Consider the following 24,135-nt stretch of genomic DNA (forward strand, 5'->3'; position numbering starts at 1 on the left):
CTAGCATTTATATAGTTTTCCCACTGTGTGGATTTGTTGATGGGTAGTAAGGTCTTTACTCTGAGCAAAACTACTTCCATACTCCAAGCAGTTATATGGTTTATCCCCTGGGTGGATTTGTTGATGGGCAGTAAGATGGGTGCTTCCAAAAAAGCTCTTTCCACACGCCAAGCATTTATATGGTTTCTCCCCTGTGTGGATTTGTTGATGGCCCATAAGGTCTTTCTTCCAAGCAAAACTCTTTCCACACTCCAAGCATTTATAAGGTTTCTCCCTTGTGTGTACTCATCGATGGGCAGCAAAGCTGCTACTCTGAGCAAAGCTCTGTCCACACTCAGAGCATTTATATGGTTTCTCCCCTGTGTGGATTCGTTGATGGGTAGTAAGGTCCTTACGCTGAGCAAAACTATTTCCACACACAAAGCATTCATATGGTTTCTCTCCCGTGTGGATTCGCCGATGGGCAATAAGATGAGTGTTGCGAACAAAGCTCTTTCTGCACTCCAAGCATTTATATGGCTTATCCCCTGTGTGGAGTCGTCGATGGGCGGCAAAGCTGCTACTCTGAGCAAAGCTCTTTCCGCAGTCTGAGCATTTATATGGTTTCTCCCCTGTGTGGATTCGTTGATGGGTAGTAAGGTCTTTACTGTGAGCAAAACTATTTCCACACTCCAAGCATTCATACGGTTTCTCTCCTGTGTGGATCCGTTGATGGGCAGTAAGATGGGCACTGTAAACAAAGCTCTTTCCACACTCCAAGCATTTATATTGTGTCTCCCCTGTGTGGATTAATCGATGGGCAGTAAGGTGGTCACTTCGAGCAAAGCTCTTTCCACATTCTAAACATTTATATGGTTTCTCCCCAGTGTGGATTCGTCGATGGACGGTAAGGCCATCGCTCCGCCGAAAGCTCTTTCCACACTCTAAACATTTATATGTTTTCTCCCCAGTGTGTATTCGTCGATGGACAGCAAGGCCATCGCTCCGCCGAAAGCTCTTTCCACACTCTAAACATTTATATATTTTCTCCCCAGTGTGGATACGCTGATGGGTAATAAAGTTGTAACTGCGAGCAAAGCTCATTCCACAGGCCAAGCACTTATACGGTTTGTCTCCTGTGTGGATTGCCCTGTGCGTATCCAAGACCTGGGATTCAGTACCTTGAGAAAAAGAGGATTCATTATCTCTCTTCCATTTTGTTCCAGTGTTTCTGCTCTGCTGTTTTTCTTCCAACTGGAACTGTTGTGGTTCTCCCTTGGAGTTATTCTGCGGAATCTCCACCTCTGGAACAAGAGAGAGAAAACTATCAAGGAAAGAACTGCATTAACTGCTCTCGATAACAACAGGACAGAAACAACTGAAAATGGTGAGAAATCCTGCCACATATTAAACGGCTTCTGATTCTTCTTTGGAGGGTAGTTCCATCAGAGGCAAGGGGACTCTGTGGAACCTCCATGTTTGAGAAGGTAACTCTCTGAAGGCTGGTTATTAGCTGGGCAGCTCTGGGAAATCGGAAGCGGGGCCAGAAGGACCTCCGGCAAATCTCTTCCTGGATTCGAACACATTAAAAGGTAAAGGTTTCCCTTGCTCGAAAGCCAGTCAAATCCGACTCTAGGGTTGCGGTGCTCATCTCCGTTTCAAAGCCAAAGAGCCAGCACTGTCCGAAGACCTTTCCGTGGTCATGTGGCCGGCATGACTAAACACCAAGGCGCATGGAATGCCGTTACCTTCCCACCAGAGCGGTACCTATTTATCTACTTGCAATTTCTTGCTTTCGAACTGCTAGGTTGGCAGGAGCTGGAACTAGAGATGGGAGCTCACTCCCTCATGCGGCACACTCGGGTCTCGAACTGCTGAACTACCGATCTTCCACAGCCTGCAGTTCAGCGTCTTAACCACTTGAGCCACCGCATTATCAAACACATTACAGAGCACCTAATTTCTGGAAAGACAGGGTGGAGCAGGGTTTTACACCCTAACTATGGAGACCCAAGGTGAGCTCCCCACTTGTACAGTGCACTGGAGTGGTCTTGGGTCCATCACGCTTTCCCTGCCTTTTCCGCATCACAGGGGTGTTCTGCAGGTGAGTGGAATAACCTCCCCAATTCTGCTTCCACCCCTTTAAAGAGGAGCAGGATAACTGGGGGAAATGAACAGAAACATACAGACAGGGGCTCTTTTTGTAGCAGGAACTCCTTTGCATATTAGGCCACACACCCCTAATGTAGCCAGTCCTCCAAGAGCTTACAGAGCTCTTCTTACAGGGGCTACTGTAAGCTCTTGGAGGATTGGCTACATTAGGGGTGTGTCGCCTAATAGGCAAAGGAGTTCCTGCTAAAAAAGAGCCCTGCGATACAGATAAAGGAAATACTGGCTGCCCCCCGACACATCACCCGCCCTGGACTCATCACATCACCTCCCAGGCCCAGCCCCCTGTTATCTGAAACACCAGCGCCAATGTTCCCTCTAAGTTGAGTGAGTGTGAGCCAGCTCACAGTTTTTTTAGCCTCTGGCTCACACATTTCGTCTTAGCTCAGGGAGGAGGGCTCCGGAGCAAACTGATTTATGCAGTAGCCAAACTGCTCACTCACAACTTTAATGACAGTAGCTCACAAAGTAGAATGTTTGCTCACAGGACTCCGCAGCATAGAGGGAGCATTGACCAGTGCCTGTCACAAGAGACGCTATTGGCCTAGAATGGACCAACTGGGGCACCCTCCTTAGTGCTGGTTATCACCTTTAAGGCCCTAAACGAGGCCTGGGTACTTGAGGTTCTCCCTCTGCCATACTGTCCTCTGCTCGGTTACAGTCCGTCACTTAAACACTGCTCTCTATGCTCCTACATATATGGGTAGCTGATCACCAGAAACAGGGCATTTTCAGTGGTGGCCCCTCCAAAACATGCCTGGAGCCTATCTTACTATCTGTGTAGCAACAGGCCAAAACACTGCTTTTCAACCGGGCTTTAACTTTGGGCTTGTGGTGGCTCAGAGGTTAAGACGCTGAGCTGCAGACCGGAAGGTGAGTAGTTCAGCAGTTCGAGACCCGAGTGCCATATGACAGAGTGAGCTCCCGTCTCTGGCCCCAGCTCCTGCCAACCTAGCAGTTCGAAAGCGAGAAATTGCAAGTAGATAAATAGGTACCGCTTCGGTGGGAAGGTAACAGCGTTCCGTGTACTTTGGTGTTTGGTCATGCTGGCCACATGACCATGGAAACATCTTCGGACAGCGCTGGCTCTTTGGCTTGGAAATGAGCACCGCCCCCTATAGTCGGATTCGACTGGCTTTCGAGCAAGGGAAACCTTTACCTTATCTTTTTTTAGCTGTTTTACAGGCTGCTTCTCTCCTGAGGACTTTTCAGTGGATATTTGTGAGGCTACTAAATGGATACTACAAACTGTACTTATGCCCTGGGCGTCTTTACATTTTAATGTGGATGATTGATGTAGTGTGCACTGTTTTATTGCACTGTTGATGTTTGTGAGTTGCTTCAACTGGCTATCTGGAGAGGCAGCATATAAATAAATTAATGTTGAATAAAGCCAAGTCCTGTATCAACATTTCCTCCCCAAACCGAAGTATGAACAAGCCAGACTTTTTGTCCCTGTTTTAGCTTCTCTTTTGCATTTGAGAACACCTTCATAGACATTCCCTGAGTTTTCCCTCTTGAGAAATTACTCCGTTCTCCAGTAGGTGAAATGATCCCAAAAGAAATCCTACCCTCTTTCAAGACAAAAGGAGGCAGATACCTGTTGACCTCTTTCTTCCTTCTGCGTCTTGGAAAAGCAGATCTCCTGTTTCTTCTACTGGGGATATGGAATCAGGTTTGAGAAAGAGAAGCCTTTCTTTTTGGGGGAAAGAAACAGACTGGTGACTTCCACACATTCCAACTCTAAGAAACACTCAGAATTTAGAATTAGAAGAAGAAGAAGAGATTGGATTTATACCCCTCCCTTCACTCGGAGCCTCAGAGCGGCTTACAAACTCCTTTCCCTTCCCCTCCCCAGAACAGACACCCTAGGTGGGGCTGAGAGAGCTCTTTCCAGAACTGTCCTTGAGAGAACAGCTCTGACAGAACTATGGCTTGCCCAAGGTCATCCAGCAGCTGCAAGTGGAGGAGTGGGGAATCAAACCCGGGTCTCCCAGATTAGAGTCCGCGCACTTAACCACTACACCAGGCAATATGAACCCCCCGCCCCTCTTACTGCCAAAAATAAGAAATGCCACATTTGTAAACTCCTAAACCATTTATGCAATGGGAGGGGAAAGCCGCTACTGCTTGGATCCGGAGGGATCTAGTGGCCCAACGCAGAGGAGAAGTGAACTTCTCCACAGCGAAGAGAGGCCTTCGCCCGGAGAGAGCCCCCAGCAATGGTCCCCCTAAGCTGTGGAGTCTTGTGAGCAAAAATTCTACTTTGTGAGCTACCGGCATGAAAGTTGTGAGCGAGCGATTTGGCTGCTGCATCAGTTAGTTTGCTCTGGAGCCCTCCTCCCTGAGCTAAGACAGGAATGTGTGAGCCAGAGGCTAAAAAACAGTGAGCTAGCTCACACTCACTCAGCTTAGAGGGAACACTGGCCCCCAGGACACAGTATCTTAGCCCCTTCAAGGGCACACAAAACCCAGCATCCCAGTCTGATTCCATCTAATGTGTCTCTGACCGAGGGCCGCTGTCTAAGGACTCCTCTCGCTTTTGAGGGACGCTACAGTCCTACCAGGACAGGATAAGGTGGTGATGGGTTCCCCAAAGGCTGAACTCTTACCAAGAATACCTCACTTGCTTTAAAAAAAGGTTCCTATCTGATTCCTCTCTGTAGGTGATCCTTGACGGAGCCAGAATAGCTCCCGAGGCAGTGTTCCCTCTGAGTTAGTGTGAGCTAGCTCGCAGTCTTTTAGCCTCCGGCTCACACATTTTTTGTCGTAGCTCAGGAAGGATGGGGCTCCAGAGCAGACTAATTTATGCAGTAGCCAAATCGCTCCCTCACAACTTTAATGCCAGGAGCTCACAAGACTCCACAGCTTAGAGGGCGCGTTGATCCTGAAGTGGTCCAGTTGAAAAGTCTCCTTTTTTTGGCTCTCTGACCCTTATCTTTCCATGGACATTTCTCTCGTTCAGTCCTCAAAGGCCCTTTAGGGGAATGCTCAATCTGGTTTACAAACTCTCTTGCTCGCTCACAAACGAATACTTGGGGAGTCCACTCCTCACGTAGAAGTCTCTCCCTTGCCTGCGTGTGGACCTGATCCACTCCACTCCCCTTTTGACAGTCCCTAGGAGAAGAGCCCTCGTACATTCCTTCTTGGAAGAAGCCATTTCTCCCTTCTGCACCTGTGAATCAAGGGGCTGGGGAGCCTTTACCCAGAGAGACCACATTCTGACGATTGTCCTCCATGACTTCCTTGTGAAGGATTCGTTGGTCCGGATCCAGCAGAGCCCACTCCTCCTCAGTGAAATGAACGGACACCTCCTCAACGGTCACCAGACCCTGAAAAGAGAAGAAACGAAAGCCCGCTCTCCTCAAGCTAATTTAGCAATTCTTTCCATTGGGCCATTGGCCTGATCCAACATTGGCTTTTCTTATGTTCTTATGTTCCTCCTTCTAAGGTCAATTGAAAAGGATTGTGGGTATACACTGGAGCATTCAAACCTTTATGAGGTGCCACCATTTTCTGTTCAGTGAGCAGGATAACAGTGAAAGGAAAGAGGGACAATCTCTCAGGCCTAGGGAGAAGTGGGGGGAGTCACCCAGGGGCGGGGTCTGCAGTTCTACCCTTACCTGATCCGGCTTCACTGTAGAGATTTTGTCACAAAGAGAGGGTGAATTATATATTGCTGGTTTCATGGCACCACCTGTGAAGGATAAATCGGCACTGAGAAGACATCCCTCTAGTTTCTGTTCCTTGAGCATTAGGAGAAATATATCCTCTGTATATTGGTTCATGGGCATACGCTTGTTCAGAAACCCTTGCACTGACAAGAAGGAGCGGAGCACCTGTTTTGCTCAACATCTTTACAAATGATTTGGATGAAGGAATAGAGGGAATGCTTATTAAATTTGCAGATGACACTAAATCAGGAGGGGTAGGAAATATAGTAGGAGGCAGAGTCGGGATACAGGATGATCTTGACAGGCTGGAACACTGGGCTAAGACAAATAAAATGAATTTCATTGGGGATAAATGTCAAGTTCTGCATTTTGGTAGGAAAAATCAAAGGCATCATTATAGGATGGGGGACTTGTCTTGGCAGTAGTACGTGCAAAAAGGATCTAGGGGTCTTAGTGCACCATACCTTGAACATGAGTCAGCGGTGTGATGCGGTAGCTAAAAGGGCAAATGTGATTTTAGGCTGTATCAACCGAAGTATAGTGCCCAGATCACACAAAGTGTTGGTATCACTTTACTCTGCTCTGGTTAGACCTCACCTAGAGTTCTGTGCTCAGTTATGGGCACCACAATTTAAGAAGGATATAGACAAGCTGGAATGTGTCCCGAGGAGGGCGGCGAAGATGGTGAGGGGTCTGGAGACTGAGTCCTATGAGGAAAGTTTAAAGGAGCTGGAATTAAATCAGAACAGTTTTTGGCTAAACATTAGGCAGAATTTCCTGACAGAGCAGTTCCTCAGTGGAACAGGCTTCCTCGGGAGGTGGTGGGCTCTCCTTCTTTGGAGGTTTTCAAGCACTGCAGATTCTGTGGACTTAGGCAGATCATGAGGGGGAGGGCAGGAAGGGTTGCATCAGTGCTTGGTTCTTGTGGCCCCTTTCTTACACACCCAAGGAAAAGCTGATCGCTACTTGGGGTCAGAATGGAGGCAATTTCTTCCAGACCGATTTAGCCAAGGATCCTGGAAATTTATTCGCCATCTTCTGAGCGTGGAGCAAGGGTCAGTGGGGGTGTGGGGGGGAGGTATTTGTGAATTTCCTACATTGTGATGGGGTAGGACTAGATGACCCTGGAGGTCCCTTCCAACTCTATGATTCTCAACTCTATGATTCTATCTTTCTCACACAGCACCAGGGGAGGGCATAAAAGCTGCGTTCCTACACTCAAGGAGAACACCCGCTGGCAAAGACACCCCTTTAGACCTTACCTGGAATGGTTGCTCCAGGGTAACTCTCCTGTGTGATATCCTCCTGCACCTGAAACAAAAGTGGGGACCCCAGAAAGAGGAGACTGATGAGACAAGGAAAAGGAAACAGGCTGGGGAGAGAATTTCCTAAAAGCTGGGGTACATAAGAAAATGAGAGGGCCCATATTGAATCTGGCCAAAGGCCCATCCAGTCCAACACTCTGTGTCACAGACAGAGTGTTCCATCTATACCTAAGAGCCACCGATGGACCTCTGCTCCAGAAGTTTATCCAATCCCCTCTTGAAGTGGTCTAGGCTTGTAGCTGCGATCACTTCCTGCGGTAGCGAACCCCCCTGTGTTATTTACTCTTTGGGTGAAGAAGTACTTCCTTTTTCCTGTTCTAAGCCTACTGCTCATTGATTTAACTGAGTGCCCATGAGTTCTTGCACTGTGAGAAAGGGAGAAAAGTATTTCTTTATCTATCCCATGCGTAACTTTGTAAACCACTATTACGTCAACTCTCAGTCGTCGTTTCTTTGAGTTAAAGAGCCCATCCTCACTAACTTTTCTTTATAGGGAAAGTGTTCCATCCCCTTAATCATTTTAGTTGCCATCTTCTGCATCTTCTCCAGTGCTATAATATCTTTTTGGAGGTCTGGTGACCAGAAGTGTACACAGCATTCCAAATGAGGCAGTACCAAAGATTTATACAGGGGTATTATGACACTGGAGCTGCGGTGGCTCAAGTGGTTAAGATGCTGAACTGCAGGCTGTGGAAAGTCGGTAGTTCAGCGGTTCGAGACCCGAGTGTGCCGCATGACGGAGTGAGCTCCCATCTCTACTTCCAGCTCCTGCCAACCTAGCAGTTCGAAAGCAAGAAATTGCAAGGAGAGAAATAGGTACCACTTCAGTGGGAAGGTAACAGCGTTCCGTGCGCCTTGGTGTTTAGTCATGCCGGCCACATGACCACAGAAACTTCTTTGGACAGCGCTGGCTCTTCGGCTTGGAAACGGAGATGAGCACCGCAACCCTAGAGTCGGATTCGACTGGCTTTCGAGCAAGGCAACCTTTACCTTTACCTATTATGACACTGGTTGATTTGTTTTTAATCCCATTCCTGATAACCCCCCAGCACAGCATTTGCCTTTTTTATTACCGTCACACACTGAGTCGCCATCTTCAGTGAAATACCTACCACGACTCAAAGATCTACCTCCTGGTCAGTTACCGCCAGTTCAGACCCCATCCACCTGTATTTATATTTAGGAGTTTTGGCTCCAATGTGCATTACTTTGCCCTAGCCCACATTGAACCTAATTTGCCACCATTGTTCCCTCTAAACTGAGTTAGCGTGAGCCAGCTCACAGATTTTTAGCCTCCGGCTCACACATTTTTGCCTTAGCTCAGGAAGGAGGGTCTCCAGAGCCAACTAATTTATGCAGCGGCCAAATCGCTCACTCACAACTTTAATACCAGTAGCTCACAAAGTAGAATTTTTGCTCACGAGACTCCATAGCTTAGAGGGAGCATTGATTGCCACGTTGACACCCACTTGGCCAGCCTCGAAAGATCCCTCTGGAGTGCCTCACAGTCCTCCCTGGTTCTCACCACCCTGAAAAGCTTTGTATCATCTGTAACCTGTAATTTGTACCACTGCTTATTCCCAACTTTAAACCATTAACGAACGAGTTAAAAAGCCTAGTACCTAGCCCTGCAGTACCCACTGCTTACCCATCTTCCAATGTGAAAACTTCCCAATTAAACTCACTCCCTGTTTCCTCTTAATAAACCAGTTTTTAATCCACAAGAGGATTTGTCCTTTTATCCCATGATTATTGAGCTTCCTTAGGAGCCTTTGATGAGGAACTTTATCAAAAGCTTTCTGGAAGTCAAGGTAAACAACACTCACTGGGTCACCCTTGTCCACCTGGTTGTTCACCCCCACAAGGAAATCTAAAACGTTAATGAGAAGAGATCCACCACATGTATTCTGAGGGCATACATATATATTGAGGAGCTGCAGTGGCTCAAGGGGTTAAGACGCTGAACTGCAGACTGTGGAAGGTCAGTAGTTCAGCAGTTCAAGACCCGCATGACGGAGTGAGCTCCCGTCTCTAGTTCCAGCTCCTGCCAACCTAGCAGTTCGAAAGCAAGAAATTGCAAGTAGATAAATAGGGACCACTTCGGTGGGAAGTTACAGCGTTCCCTGCGCCTTGGTGTTTAGTCATGCCGGCCACATGACCACGGAAACGTCTTCGGACAGCGCTGGCTCTTCGGCTTGGAAACGGAGATGAGCACCGCAATCCTAGAGTCGGATTCGACTGGCTTTCAAGCAAGGGAACCTTTACCTTTTTACCCTTGATGGTATCCTGTGCCCCCCCCTCACCTGTTGCTGCCAGTCCCAATTCTTGGCCTCTGCCTGGCTGAGGAGGAAGCCTTCTGCCAGGGCCACCGCCTGGGCACTGGTCTCCGGCCCGCATTCCCTCGCCCAGCTCTCCATCTCCTGGGGCAGGAGGGCCAGGAACTGCTCCAGGACCACCAGGTCCAGTATCTCCTCCTTGCTGCGCCTCTCAGGCTTCAGCCACTGGCGGCAGAGACGGTGGAGTCGGCTGCAGACCTCCCGGGGCCCCTGGGCATCCTCGTAGCCGAACTGCCTGAACCAAAAAAAAACGCTGCACATCTGGAGGGAGGGCGTTGCTGTCCCCCCGGCTCTTCTGCCCGGCTCCTTCCCGGGGCTCCCGTCTGCTCCCGGCCCCGGTGGCACCTGCTCCAGGGGCAGCTGAGTCCGCCTCTCCCCTCATCCTCCCTCCTTCCCCAAACAGCCCCTTCGCCTGGAGGACCACCGGATTCTCCTCCTTCGCCCCCGCCAGGTCACCCCCTCGCCAGGTCCGTCTAGGGAGTCAAGGGCCGGAGGGCGCGGGGACCTCTTGCAGAGGCAACTCTGCCCATGTGCAGAGGGCGGCCGGGTCGGTCTGCAGCAGTGAGCCCCGGGGGAAATCTTGCAAGCCAAGTATTGTTCTTTGATGGCTTCGCTGTTTCCCTTTCCAAAAAAAATGCTCCTCCTCTCCCTTTCGGGCAAGCCCCGCTGGTGACGTCACTGGGCCACTTCGAGGCAACCCCCTCTAGAGAAAGTCGAAGGGGGCGCGGCTGCCTGCAGCTGGTACCACGTGTCCCTTCGTCCTCTGCGGCCTCTCTAGGAAGGGAAGTTTTTTCCCTTTAACCCTTCCAGCGAACCTCTCCCTGGAGCAAGCCTCCCTCCCAGGTCAGGAGTCCAGTGTTCCCTCTTAGCTGAGTGAGTGTGAGCTAAAAGGTAAAGGTTTCCCTTGCTCGAAAGCCAGTCCAGTCCGACTCTAGGGTTGCGGTGCTCATCTCTGTTTCCAAGCCGAAGAGCCAGCGCTGTCCGAAGGCATGACTAAACACCAAGGCGCACGGAACGCTGTGACTGGGGTATGTTTTGTGATTTGTAAGGTAAAGGTAAAGGTTTCCCTTGCTCGAAAGCCAGTCGAACTCTAGGGGTTGCGGTACTCATCTCCGTTTCAAAGCCGAAGAGCCAGCGCTGTCCGAAGATGTTTCCATGGTCATGTGGCCGGCATGACTAAACACCAAGGCGCACTGAACAGCTGTCATCTTCCCACTGAAGTGGTACCTATTTATCTACTTGCAATTTCTTGCTTTCGAACTGCTAGGTTGGCAGGAGCTGGAACTAGAGACGGGAGCTCACTCCGTATTGTGATTTGTACCATAACATAAATATCTAATTCTGCTTCATTGACTATGCTAAAGCCTTTGACTGTGTGGATCACAACAAACTATGGCAGGTCCTTAAAGAGATGGGAGTACCAGACCACCTCACATGTCTCTTGAGAAACCTGTATAAGGGCCAAGAAGCGACAGTTAGAACTGGATATGGAACAACTGATTGGTTCAGCATAGGAAAAGGAGTACGACAAGGATGTATATTGTCACCTTGCTTATTTAATATATATGCAGAGTACATCATGCGAAATGCTGGCCTGGATGAATCACAAGCCAGAATTAAGATTGCTGGGGAAAAGATCAACAACCTCAGATATGCAGACGATACCACTCTAATGGCAGAAAGTGAAGAGGACCTAAAGAGCCTCTTGCTCAGAGTAAAAGAGGAGAGCGCAAAAGTGGGCTTGAAGCTCAACATCAAAAAAACTAAGATCATGGCATCCGGCCCCATCACTCCTTGGCAAATAGAAGGGGAAGTCGTGGAAGTAGTGACAGACTTCACGTTCCTGGGATCCCAGATCACCGCAGACTGTGACTGCAGCCATGAAATTAAAAGACGCCTGCTCCTTGGGAGGAAAGCGATGGCGAACCTAAACAGCATGATAAAAAGTAGAGACATCACCCTGCCAACAAAAGTCCGCATGGTCAAAGCAATGGTATTCCCAGTAGTCATGTATGGCTGCGAGAGTTGGACTATAAGGAAGGCCGAGCGCAGAAGAATAGATTCTTTTGAACTATGGTGCTGGAGAAGACTCTTGAGAGTCCCTTGGACTGCAAAAAGATCAAATCAGTCAATCCTAAAAGAAATCAACCCTGACTGTTCCCTGGAAGGCCAGATAATGAAACTGAAGCTCAAATACTTTGGCCACCAAATGAGAAGGGAGCACTCACTGGAAAAGACCCTGATGCTGGGAAAGATTGAAGGTCAAAGAAGACGGGGACGGCAAAGGATGAGATGGTTAGACAGTGTCAGCTCAAATACTTTGGCCACCAAATGAGAAGGGAGCACTCACTGGAAAAGACCCTGATGCTGGGAAAGATTGAAGGTCAAAGAAGACGGGGACGGCAAAGGATGAGATGCTTAGACAGTGTCATCGATGCAACGAACATGAAGTTGAGCCAACTTCAGAGGACGGCGGAAGACAGGAAGGCCTGGCGAGAGTTCGTCCATGGGGTCGCGAAGAGTCGGACTCGACTGTGCGACTGAACAACAACAACAACAACATAAATGCTTAATAATCATGCATATTGAATAGATTGCATAATAATATCACGGTTTTTTTTGTTTGCACACATCCTCTCCTGGAATTCAGCTGGTCTGCAGACCGCAGGGAGAGATCCATTCCCCTGGCTCAGATGGAGAGCAGACCCTCCAGCATTGGACCCTGAGGTACCCCCCCCCACCCCACCCCACCCCAATCTCCCGGGTTTTCTGTTATCCCAGAATTGGCGAGTCTCATTTCTCGCCACCTGCTATGCCATAGAATTGCCTTGAGGATGGAGATCAGCTTCTGGCTGGGCTCACTGGCTTGAGCCACCTAGAATGTTCTCTATGCACTGGCTTCGCTGGGGATGTACTAAAAGGAATGACAGGATTGCCCACTGGTAGCAACAGTAGAGTCTTGAACGCCTTTTGGAGATAATGGGAGCCAGGAATGCGATTGATTTGCATGGGCTCCAATGAAACACATTGCAGCGTGTGAAAAGTTGCAAAGAAAATGCGGAATGGATTTTCTGTTACTGTCTCTGGGCCTAGACTGACAACTCTGGAACTGGAAAGACAGCCCCCAGAGTGGAATGATGGTGCCTGGGAGCAGAAGGAGTGTTCTGGGACTGGAATGACAGCCCCCAGAGTGGAATAATGGTGCCTGGGAGCAGAGTGTTCTGGGACTGGAATGACAGCCCCCAGAGTGAAATGACAGCCCCTGGGAGTAACAGAAATGTTCTGGGACTGGAATGGCAGGCCCTAGAGTGAAATGACAGCCCCTGGGAGTAACAGAAATGTTCTGGGACTGGAATGGCAGGCCCTAGAGTGAAATGACAGCCCCTGGGAGTAACAGAAATGTTCTGGGACTGGAATGGCAGGCCCCAGAGTGGAATGACAGCCCCTGGGAGTAACAGAAATGTTCTGGGACTGGAATGACAGGGTTCAGAATGGAATGACAGCTCCTGGGAGTAGCAGAAGCATTTTGGAATGACAAGTTGCAGAGTGGGATGATCGCGTCTGGGAATGGCAGAAGTGTTCTGCGACTGGAATGACAATCCACAGAGTGGAATGCCGGCGCCTGGCAGTAGCTGCCACAGTTTTCCTAGGCAGAGGCGACTGGGGGGCGAGGGGGAGAGAGAAAGCTTAAGACAGAAAGGCAGATAAAGGAAGGTTGGCTTTTGGGAAGGAGACCAGGTCGCCAACTCTAGCTTAGAAAACTCCTGGAGATTCAGGAGTGGGGCCTGGGGAAGGCGGGGTTTGAGGAGTGGAGGGACCTCAGAAGGGATTAAATGAAAATTATCTCTGTAGTAGGGAAATTTTTTGTGATTCCTGGAGAGCAGGGGTGTCAAACATGCGGCCCGGGGACCGCATCAGGCCCCCTGGAAGGAGTTCTATCAGGCCCGCAGTGGAACTGGCCGTCTCCTGCTGCTTCTTCCAGTTCTGCTGCTGCTGCGTCATCGTAGGTTTGCAGCGTACAGATACACACCTGAACAGCACACTCAAGTTTGCAACAGCACAAACATTTTGATGCAATGATTCAGAGCAAGAGGTGTCAGTTATCGGACACTGTTAAATAAACCGAATATTGCAAGAGCGCTAACGTTTTAAGCATGTTTTTATTTTAAGTTTAAAAAAACCCCCATCTTTGTGTTTGTGTCCTTTATAAAGTTTATATCTCCACTACCTGGCGTTACACTTTATGACATGCAAGGCCTGGCCCGACAAGGTCTCATTTATGTCAAATCCGGCCCTCATGACAAATGAGTTTGACACCCCTGATGTAGACCCGCCGCCACCTCTGGGGGAGGGGAGCAGGAGGGAAGCTGGGAGAGTGATGAAGGCCAGAAAGAGAGAAAGAAAGAGGGATGAGAGAAAGAGGGAGGGGTCCAAAGAGAGAGGAACTGACAGGCATGGAGGAGAGAGAAAGTAAGAAAAGGGGAGGCAGGAGGGAGAAAGAGGGTGAGAGGAGGAGGAGAGGGAAGTTTCTTGCAGGACCCCACTCGTATTGGGTATTTCTCCATGTCTCTTTGTGGAGCTGCGGTGGCTCAAGTGAACTGCAGGCTGTGGCAGGTTGGTAGTTCAGCAGTTCGAGACCCGAGTGTGCCGCATGACAGAGTGAGCTCCCGTCTCTAGTTCCAGCTCCTGCCAACCTAGCCGTTCGAAAGCAAGAAATTGCAAGTAGATAAATAGGGACCACTTCGGTGGGAAGGGAACAGCGTTCCGTGCGCCTCGGTGTTTAGTCATGCCGGTCACATGGCCACGGAAACGTCTTCGGACAGCGCTGGCTCTTCGGCTTGGAAACGGAGATGAGCACCGCAACCCTAGTCGGATTTGACTGGCTTTCGAGCAAGGGAACCTTTACCTTTAACCGTGTCTCTTTAACAAATACTACTCATTACTTTTTTTTTTTTTAATGTTCTTGGGTTTGGGGTCTTCATTCTGAACCCACTACTTTTGCTCTTATTGGCTACAGCTCCCAGGGTGACTGTTACCTGTGTGGTTGTTTTTTGGAACTCAACTTGCAACTGTCCTACCAGTTGTGGGGTGCCCCCAGTTCCCTGCCTCATTCCCGCCTTCTCAACCATTCCCCAACCTGCGTTTTATCTGCCCCCCCCCATCTTCAGCTCTATTTATTATTTATTTACCGCATTTGTACCCCACCATTCTCCGCAGTGGGGACCATTGTTCCCTCTAAGCTGAGTTAGTGAGAGCTCGCTCACAGTTTTTTAGCCTCCAGAGATCTGGAGGGTTGGCATCACGCTGGAAAATCGGCAGAGGTGCACACAGCACAGCGGAATAAAAGGCAGCCAAGACACGTGTGTTTATTTTTCTAAAGAAAAGTTTACTAGAAACTATTAAGGAAGGGTTACATAGAAAGGAAAACAATTAAGACATGCTGCCTAGCTAAACTACCTTGGCTTCTTTCGCGTTTACTCTGCAATGCCTACCCCGTTCCGATCTTCGGACAAAGGGAATGAACGCTTCCCAAAAACTCGTACATGATGAACCACATGTAAACATCTCCAATAAACTGATTAGCCAATGATCTATCCACAGGCCATTTCACCGTAATAAGCACCTCCCTTTCTCTGGCGGGGAAATCCTGCTCTACATCTAATTGGTCTTAGTTAAACTAGAAAACCCTAAGCACATTTATAAGCATTACCTCTCTCAAACCAGATATTACCTGAGAAGAGAAGAAGAGATTGGATTTATACCCAGCCCGTCATTCGGAGTCTCAGAGCGGCTTACAAACTCCTTCCCCTTCCCCTCCCCACAACAGACACCCTGTGAGGTAGGTGGGGCCGAGAGAGCTCTTTCAAGAACTGCCCTTTCAAGGACGGCTCTTGTCAGAACTATGGCTTGCCCAAGGTCATCCAGCAGGTGCAAGTGAAGGAGTGGGGAATCAAACCCGGTTCTCCCAGATTAGTCTGTGCAGTTAACCACTACACCAAACTGGCCCAAGACAGTGCCCAATCAGAGTTTCAAAATCCAGAGTCCAAAAGAGGTGTTCCAGCCAAACTGGCCGACCCAGAACCAAGAGGTGACCCAAAGACGGATGTAATCCAGGACAGGCTAAGACTAGAATGAAAGGTCTGTATGCCCAACAATCCACGTTGGCAGGATTCTAGTTGACCGATCAAATGTATCGGGAATGATGCAACTTAACCAATCAGGTATGTTTGCATCATGGCACCATGTATTCTGCAGCTGTGCAGGGCCCAGTTCAGGAAGCACCTTCTCTCAACCCATTGGTCCTTCAACTGACAAGGAGTGGGTAGGCAGAATCCCCCCCCCCCATTTCTCCTGGCCTTGAAACCACTAGCCTGAGTGATCCACGAGGCAGCTGTGTTCATCTCCCATTTCTCATTCCCTTTGAAGCTACGGTCAACTTTTCCTTGGGCTCTCAGAGAGAGATTTCATAGAATCATAGAATGTTAAGAGTTGGAAGGGACCTTGCAGGTCATCTAGTCCATCCCCCTTGTACTCTGCTAGGCCTCGGCCTGAACCGATGTGTCTGCAAAGACCAGAGGCCGGTAGCTAGACAGTCTCATGGTGGAAGGTCCCAGAGACAGTTTTCCAGCATCTCCAGTGACTGAGGTGATGTGAAAGACCTCAGCCTGAGGCGGACTGACCAGGGATCCAACTGATAGGGAACCACAGTTGTTGAACCAGGCACATTCAGCTCTTGAGAGCATTTGCCGCAACGTTCATGGCATCTTTGCTCTGGACTGTGCTTGCCCGGTGTTCCCTCTAAGCGGAGTCAGTGTGAGCTAGCTCACAGTTTTTTTAGCCTCCGGCTCACACATTTTTGCCTTATCTCAGGAAGGAGGGCTCCAGAGCAAACTGACTGATGCAGAAGCCAAATCGCTCGCTCACAACGTTAATGCCAGTCGCTCACCAAGTAGAATTTTTGCACACAAGGCTCCACAGCTTAGAGGGAACACTGCTTGAATGCCAACCCACCTGGATTGGCTGTGTAATGCTGTGGGCTCCCAGGTTAGAGTAGTCTCTCAGGCACCTGTTCCCCGGTGCGTTCAGCAGAGACAACCTGTCTCAAAACATCAACCGTTTATTTGCAAGGAGAAAACGCCCAACAACCAATACACGTCAGCTAGCATGCAAAACTGGAAACTGAAACAAGAGCTCCACCCAACAGGACAAAACTGAATCACACAGCGATTAGGGGTGGAGCAGACTGTTCCAGAAGGAGGAGGAGGAGATTGGATTTATACCCCGCTCTTCACGTCGGGTCTCAGAGCGGCTTTTCCTTCCCCTCCCCACAACAGACACCCTGTGAGGTAGGTGGGGCTGAGAGAGCTCTTTCCAGAACAGTCCTTGAGAGAACAGCTCTGAGAGAACCTGTGACTGACCCAAGGTCACACCAGCGGCTGCATGCGGAGAAGTGGGGAAATCAAACACGGTTCTCCCAGATTAGAGTCCGCACACTTAACCGCTACACCAAACTGGCTCTCTTACATATATACAATAATTATACGACATCCCCCAACTTTACTTTGGTGTGGTCACTACAACCCAAATACTACAGAGATGTGGAGTCAGAGGTTGCTAGCACTTGACTCACCGTTGGGGGTTCGCCTTTACCGCTAACCCATCACGTAGTCCTTAAGCCTAGCAGGCAACCTGACCACCCACTCTCTCTCTGTTCGTACACCTTCAGCTGGGTGTGTGTGTGTGTCATCTGGCGCTGGGAGCACATCTGGAATGCCATAATCCTTTTCTCCAAGCAAGTCCGCAACATCAGTCAAGATCCGTCCCGAGACAGAGTATGACCACATGCACAACAGCAGAGGAACAATCTTTTCTCAAATGTCTCCTGTTCCTTCTAGACGCGTTTCCATTCGGTGTTTCAACAGTACAAGAACGTGGTTCGGTCCTTTTTCTTGGAACTGATGCTGGTATCCATCCCGTCTGTGTTGGAATTCAAGGCGGGGCTCTGAGGAGAAGGGGGGGGGATATGCCTCGATCCAGAGCTTAGTTCCAGCTCATGGAACGGGGTGGTGGTGGTGTTCGGAGCAGGAGGAGGGAATCCTACTTCTCCCTCCTAATTCTCTCTGCGAGAATCTGGGGGTGGGGAGGGGAGAAGAAGTTGGATTGGGGAATTCATGCCCCACAAGGTCCACCTCCCAACACTATCGATACTGGTCCGTTTCCACAATATTGGACGTTGGGGGTGGGGGTCTGACCCCTTAGAACTTCCCGAGTCGTTGGGTTGGGGGACATGACCTTTTCTTTTCAACCCAAATCAATCCTGGTGCCAGAATGCTTTGGGCTTCAAAGTGGTGAGACCCCCCAAAAGCCCTTAAACTTGCCTGCTCCTTCATAGGATTTGGGAAAGGAAATGTTTTTGCCAGCTCCGAAGGCGTCCGAGTTAGATTTGGCAGATAAACTGAAGCGGCGAGTTTCACGGAGGAGGGGGGGAAATGAAAAAGGCCCTCCTTCGTGTGACCGCGTCCTCGGCCTTTCTGAACTCTCCAGCGCGATTGAGGGACCTCATCGGAACCACCCACAGGAAACTTTCACCCTCGTGTGGATTTCTCTGAGGAACACGGAAGTCAGGTTTGGGCCTCAGGGCAGACCGAACGCTGATGAGGTTCCTCCTCGGGATGGACTCCTTGAGACTGGAGACATCGCCTGATCCTTCGACCAGCAGAACCCGCCGCTTCTCTCCGTGAGGGTTCTTTGATGCAGCCGAAGATGGCCGCTCTGACGGAATCTCTTTTCGCACTCTTGAGTGTCATGCCGGACCTGCCTGCTTGAGGTTGTGGCGCCTTCCGCCATGGCTCACGGGTGTTCTGGAGGAGTGTTCTTGGTCTCCGACAGGGGAGGGGAGGGGTTTTTCTCTCAGTTGCTGGCTATCATCCCCAGCCTGCTGTTGGAGCTTCCCTTTCAGCCCTCCCTTCTGCGCCGCCCTTCTATTGGCTCTTGCCCTTGACATCCAAGGCCACACCTTGTTGGAGACTGCAGGACTCTGCCCTCAGACCTTCCCAGCCCTCGGCGTGGGCTTTGCCTCCCCAGAACTACCTGTAAGTCCCCAGAGCACTCCTGCAAAAAGGCAATTTATGGAGGGGGAGGAGATTGGATTTATACCCCGCCCTTCACTCGGAGTCTCAGAGCGGCTTACAATCCCCTTTCCCCTTCCCCTCCCCACAACAGACACCCTGTGAGCAATGTTCCCTCTAAGCTGTGGAGTCTTGTGAGCAAAAATTCTACTTTGTGAGCCCCTGGCATTAAATCTGTGAGCAAGCAATTTGGCTGCTACATAAATGAGTTTGCTCTGGAGCCCGCCTTCCTGGGATGAGACAAAAATGGGTGAGCCGGAGGCTAAAACACTGTGAGCTCGCTCACACTAACTCAGCTTAGAGGGAATACTGCCTGTGAGGTAGGCGGGGCTGAGAGAGTTCTTTCCAGGAGTGTCCTTGAGAGAACAGCTCTGAAAGAGCTTGTGACTGACCCAAGGTCACACTGGCAGCTGCATGAGGAGGAGTGGGGAATCAAACCCGTTTCTCCTAGATTAGAGTCCGCACACTTAACCACTATCCCAAACTGGGAAGCCCCTCTTCATATTTCACCCCCAATATCCACTGTGTGTGTGGCTTGCACAGTCCAGTCTAGGAGTAGGCCAGAATGAAACTCGGACATATGCACTAAAAACAAGATGTAGCCAGACCAAACAAAATGGACGCTGGGAAGGCAAGGCCGGAAATGCTATTTTGGGGAGGTGACTCTAGGGCAGCTGGTAGCTGATCATTCTCTCCCCACCAAAAACAAAGAGATATTTAATCTCCATAGTGGAGTCTGCAGGAATGAACATCCCCTACCCTGATATGTTTCAGTCTACACCAGGCAAACCATTCATACAACCAGATGTGAAACATCACAAGCCTTTGCGACTTCCTGGGAATGCTATTCAGCCGTTCACAAACTCCTCTATCAGAAGCGCATTAACACTTTCGTTTAACACTGGACGTCTACGCTCATGCAAACTGTCACAATTCTCCCAGGTCTTTGTCTATCCTGGGAAAGTCATTTTTGGTATTATTTTGAGGCACAAAGATCAGACTGCCTCGGGACACATTTTCCCCCAATAAAAACAGCATCCAAACTCCTGGACCCCAAACTGCACACCCAAGATGCCGGACATCTTGCTCTTCCCCCTGGACCTCTAATTGTCTGGATTGGCAACTATAATCCCCCCAAAACCCTGCTATATTTACCGCTCACCTCTACGTTTCCAAAAGCCTGTGTGCCTGTTTTCCATTAATTTCTGTGCGTCTGCCATTTTTACATCGTTTCCTCTTTCAATAGAAACAACCTTTCTCGATAAAGCAACTGTCAGAATCGGACCCTTGCCTGGTCATTGGGTCAGTATACATGCATGTCTTGAGTCTCTGATGTACATAGTTTTGCTCTGCTGAATGTTATCATAATTCCTTAAGCAATTAAGCACCTCGGGAGGTGGTGGATGCTCCTTCGCTGGACGTTTTCAAGCGGAGGCTGGTATCTTTCAGGTATGTTGTAGGTATGTAGGGCTATCTTTCGGCTGTGCTCCTGCAGAGTGTAGGGGGTTGGACTAGATGACCTGCAAGGTCCCTTCCAACGCTAACATTCTATGATTCTATGTAGTTCCCAAGCCCCATGTAGCACCTGCTAGCTTGGTCTCAATATGTCAACAAGGATCCTCCTCTGACACTCCTGAGAAGGAGAGATCGAGACAGGCCTGTGTGAATGCTGACAGCTGCGCTTTTGAAACACTGTGAAGTGGGTGCCTCCCCCGTGAAGGCTATGGGAGACCTTAGCTATTCCGATTTCCCATGGCCCCAGGGGAGTATCAACTGATAAACATTCTCACTGAGTTCACTGAACTCTATTAACCTGCCTAGTTACTATGCAATGCTGACGTAGGAACGAGGGCTGGACCAAAGGTCTTGTCGTTTTCCAACGTTGAACTATATGTCAGTTCTGTCAAAGTGTTTGACTTGTCTGCAACTTTACTGATTTTCTACAATAAAGCCAACTAGAGGGCGTATTGCGTCTGAGAGTTACTGCCCTGTCTGACAGCAACAGATTGGTTTCTTTCTGAGAGATTCCCTGAGGGGGGAGAAATCCTGGTATACATTGGGTGGAGAAATCTCACTCTTTGCCCCCTCTCGCTAAGCAAAGAAGGTCTCCTTTGAGAGCTAATATTCCCCCCACCCAAATATTCGGAGACTGCTCCTCTGGGTAACACACCTGCCCCCGGAGACCAGCAAAGTGGAGTCGTCTGCCCCTATGCTTCCGTCTGCTCTGCCGGACCCAGCTGGCCACGGTAGAGAAAAGGGAGGATGCCCTACCACCAGGCCTGGAGTCTCCCAGGTTCCCGTCTCCACCCTGGCCTCCCACGTCGCATGCCGTAGCGTCCTGGGGCTCTGGCTGCTTCCTGCTGCTCTCTCCCCGCCTGCAGCTTCCCAGCTCGGCCTCTACCCGCCAAGATCCACCCTCGGCTCTTCCAGGGCCCACGCCATCGGCTGTTTCCCTTGTCCTCGTTGGGCCCGCCGGGAGGAAAGCCTCCCCTGCGGTAAAGGAGGCTGATGGGCCAATGGCACGCCGGTGAGCTCAGTGCGGTGACTGGCCTCCTTTGTTGGGATCGCCTTATCGTCCCATGGGAGCCTCTCTTGGGGGAGTCCCCGCGTCCAGGTCTGGCAGCGCCGGGTCTGGACACGGAACATTCAAAAGGTTCCTCCCCCGAGTGGGTTCTCTGATGCTGGTAAAGATGGGCCGTCTGTATGAATGTCTTTCCGCACACCGGGCATTTAAAAGGTCTCTCCCCTGTGTGGGTTCTTATATGCTGTTTAAGATGCGCGTTCTGCCTGAATCTCTTTCCACACTCTGAGCATTCAAAGGGCTTCTCCCCTGTGTGGGTTCTCTGATGCTGTAGAAGAGTGCAATTGTAGCTGAATCTCTTTCCACACTCTGAGCATTCGAACGGTTTCTCCCCTGTGCGGGTTCTCTGATGCTGTTGAAGATGGCCATTCCCAATGAATCTCTTTCCACGGTCTGCGCATTTCAAAGGTTTCACCCCTTTGTGGGTTCTCTGATGCAGTTTAAGATGGTTACTCTGACTGAATCTCTTTCCGCACACTGGGCATTCGAAACGATTCTCCCCTGTGTGGGTTCTCTGATGAATTTGAAGACTCCCCCTTGCACTGAATCCCTTTCCACACACTGAACGTTCAAAAGGTTTCACCCCTTTGTGGATTCTTTGATGCAGTTTAAGATGGTTGCTCTGACTGTATCTCTTTCCACACACTGGACACTCAAAAGGTTTCGCCTGTCTGCGTATACTTTGTTGCAAAAGGAGCTGTGATCTCGTTTTGAAGTACTTTCCGCACTGAATGGATTTGCTCGTCTTCATTATCCTGTGCTTTGGAATACGTACATTACACTGTCTTCCGTCTCTCTTCTCACTCATGCGGCCGTCTTTCTGCTTCTTAGGTCTGCCTCGTTTCTTGAAGGTTTTCCCCACATCTTCAGTTTTAACTCTGCCTGGCATTTGCTGATGAAGTTCCTCACCCTCCTCATCCCAGGGGTCATACTCTACTGGAATAAATAAGATGCTGTTAGCACCTGGGAGGGCTGGTGAGGCCCAAAGGCATCTATGTGACTGCAGCAGGTAAGGATGGATGGCTCTTTGACCTCATCCAGATTGGTTGATTTTAGAAGAAGAAGAAGAGAAGAGATTGGATTTATACCCCGCCCTTCACTTGGAGTCTCAGAGCGGCTGACAAACTCCTTTCCCTTCCCCTCCCCACAACAGACACCCTGTGAGGTGGGTGGGGCTGAGAGAACTCTGACACAAACTGCTCTTTTTCAAGGACAGCTGTGCCAGAGCTTGTGACTGACCCAAGGTCACATCAGCAGGTGCAAGTGGAGGAGTGGGGAATCAAACCCGGTTCTCCCAGATTAGAGTCCGCTCCCAGATTAGAGTCCACTACACCAAACTGGCACACTTAACCACTACACCAAACTAAGTACCCTTCCACTTCTCAGGATAGCTCACCCCCTCAAGAGCCCCAGCTGAGCTCTTGGCCAGAAGGAGTTTCTGAGCCTCCAGATTTCAGGCCCCCAGAAGGCCTCCTTCCCCCCCTTACCCAATGAGCTGCATGATTGTACCAAACCAAATGTTGCTCAGAAGTGCATCAGAAACCCCCCATGGCTATTCCTTGCCCTTTCCCTTGACATATAACTGTAAAGGATACTCACTCTCAGCCAGCTCATTTGAAAAGGAAATATGCTCTTGAGATACTCTTAGGGAACTCTCCCACATTTCTTTAGATGCAAGGTCATTTTTTGTCACCACCAAAGTCTCTCTTATACTTCTGGCTTCTTTCGCTGAGAGAGAGAGAGAGAGAGGGAGGGAGGGAGGGAGGGAGGGAGGGAGAGAGAGAGAGAGAAGGAAAGTGATCATTCTTATATGGAGAATTAAACATATGATGGAATCTTCGCGGATTGCAGAAGCAATGACTAGACCACAAACAAGCTTTGAAAAATTACTAGAACAAATGGAGACGCACACATCCGGTTTACTCTCCAAAACATATACACTTTTGAATGCATTGGTTGAAGGGAAACCACTTAAGTACCAAAGTCTACGGAACCGGGACTGCGGAAATCGACTGAAAGAAGAATCATAGAATGTTAGAGTTGGAAGGGACCTTGCAGGTCATCTAGTCCAACCCCCTGCACTCTGCTGGAGCATAGCCGAAAGATAGCCCTACAACATACCCGAAAGATGGTCGTCCAGCCTCCGTTTGAAAACGTCCAGCGACTCTACAGCACATAACCTCTGTCAAAGATGGGCAAGTGGGCGTCAACATGGCAAATGGGGTTCAATGTGGCCAAGTGCAAGGTGATGCACATTGGAGCCAAAAATCCTAAATATAAATACACATTGATGGGGTCTGAACTGGCAGAGACTGATCAAGAGAGAGATCTTGGAGTTGTAGTAGATAACTCACTGAAAATGTCGAGACAGTTAAAGAAGGCCAATGCTATGCTGGGGATTATTAGGAAGGGTATTGAAAACAGATCAGCCAATATCATAATGCCCCTATATAAATCAATGGTGAGACCTCATCTGGAATACTGTGTGCAGTTCTGGTCACCACACCTTAAAAAGGATATTATAGCTTTGCAAAAAGTGCAGAAAAGGGCAACTCGAATGATAAAGGGGTTGGAACACTTTCCCTATGAGGAAAGGTTAAGGCGCTTAGGGCTCTTTAGCTTGGAGAAACAACGACTGAGGGGTGACATGATTGAGGTTTATAAGATTATGCATGGGAAAGAGCAGGTAGAGAAAGAGGTACTTTTCTCCCTTTCTCACAATACAAGAACTCGTGGGCACTCCATGAAATTGTTGAGCGGTCGGGTTAGAACTGAGAAAAGGAAGTACTTCTTCACCCAAAGAGTGACTAACACATGGAATTCACTGCCACAGGAAGTGGTGGCGGCTACAAGCATGGACGGCTTCAAAAGGGAATTAGATAAGCATATGGAGCAGAGGTCCCTCAGTGGCTATTAGCCACAAGGTATAGATAGGGACTCTGG

At 49.5% G+C, this 24,135-nt stretch overlaps 1 pseudogene; it reads right to left on the minus strand.

Annotated features, from left to right (window-relative positions):
- On the minus strand, positions 1-21,677 carry LOC107119244 (annotated as a pseudogene).
- Positions 21,678-24,135: the final 2,458 nt, after the last annotated feature.

This window comes from Gekko japonicus, unplaced genomic scaffold, assembly GCF_001447785.1.
Source record: "Gekko japonicus isolate JY-2015 unplaced genomic scaffold, Gekko_japonicus_V1.1 scaffold3140, whole genome shotgun sequence".
Classification (NCBI taxonomy): domain Eukaryota; kingdom Metazoa; phylum Chordata; class Lepidosauria; order Squamata; family Gekkonidae; genus Gekko; species Gekko japonicus.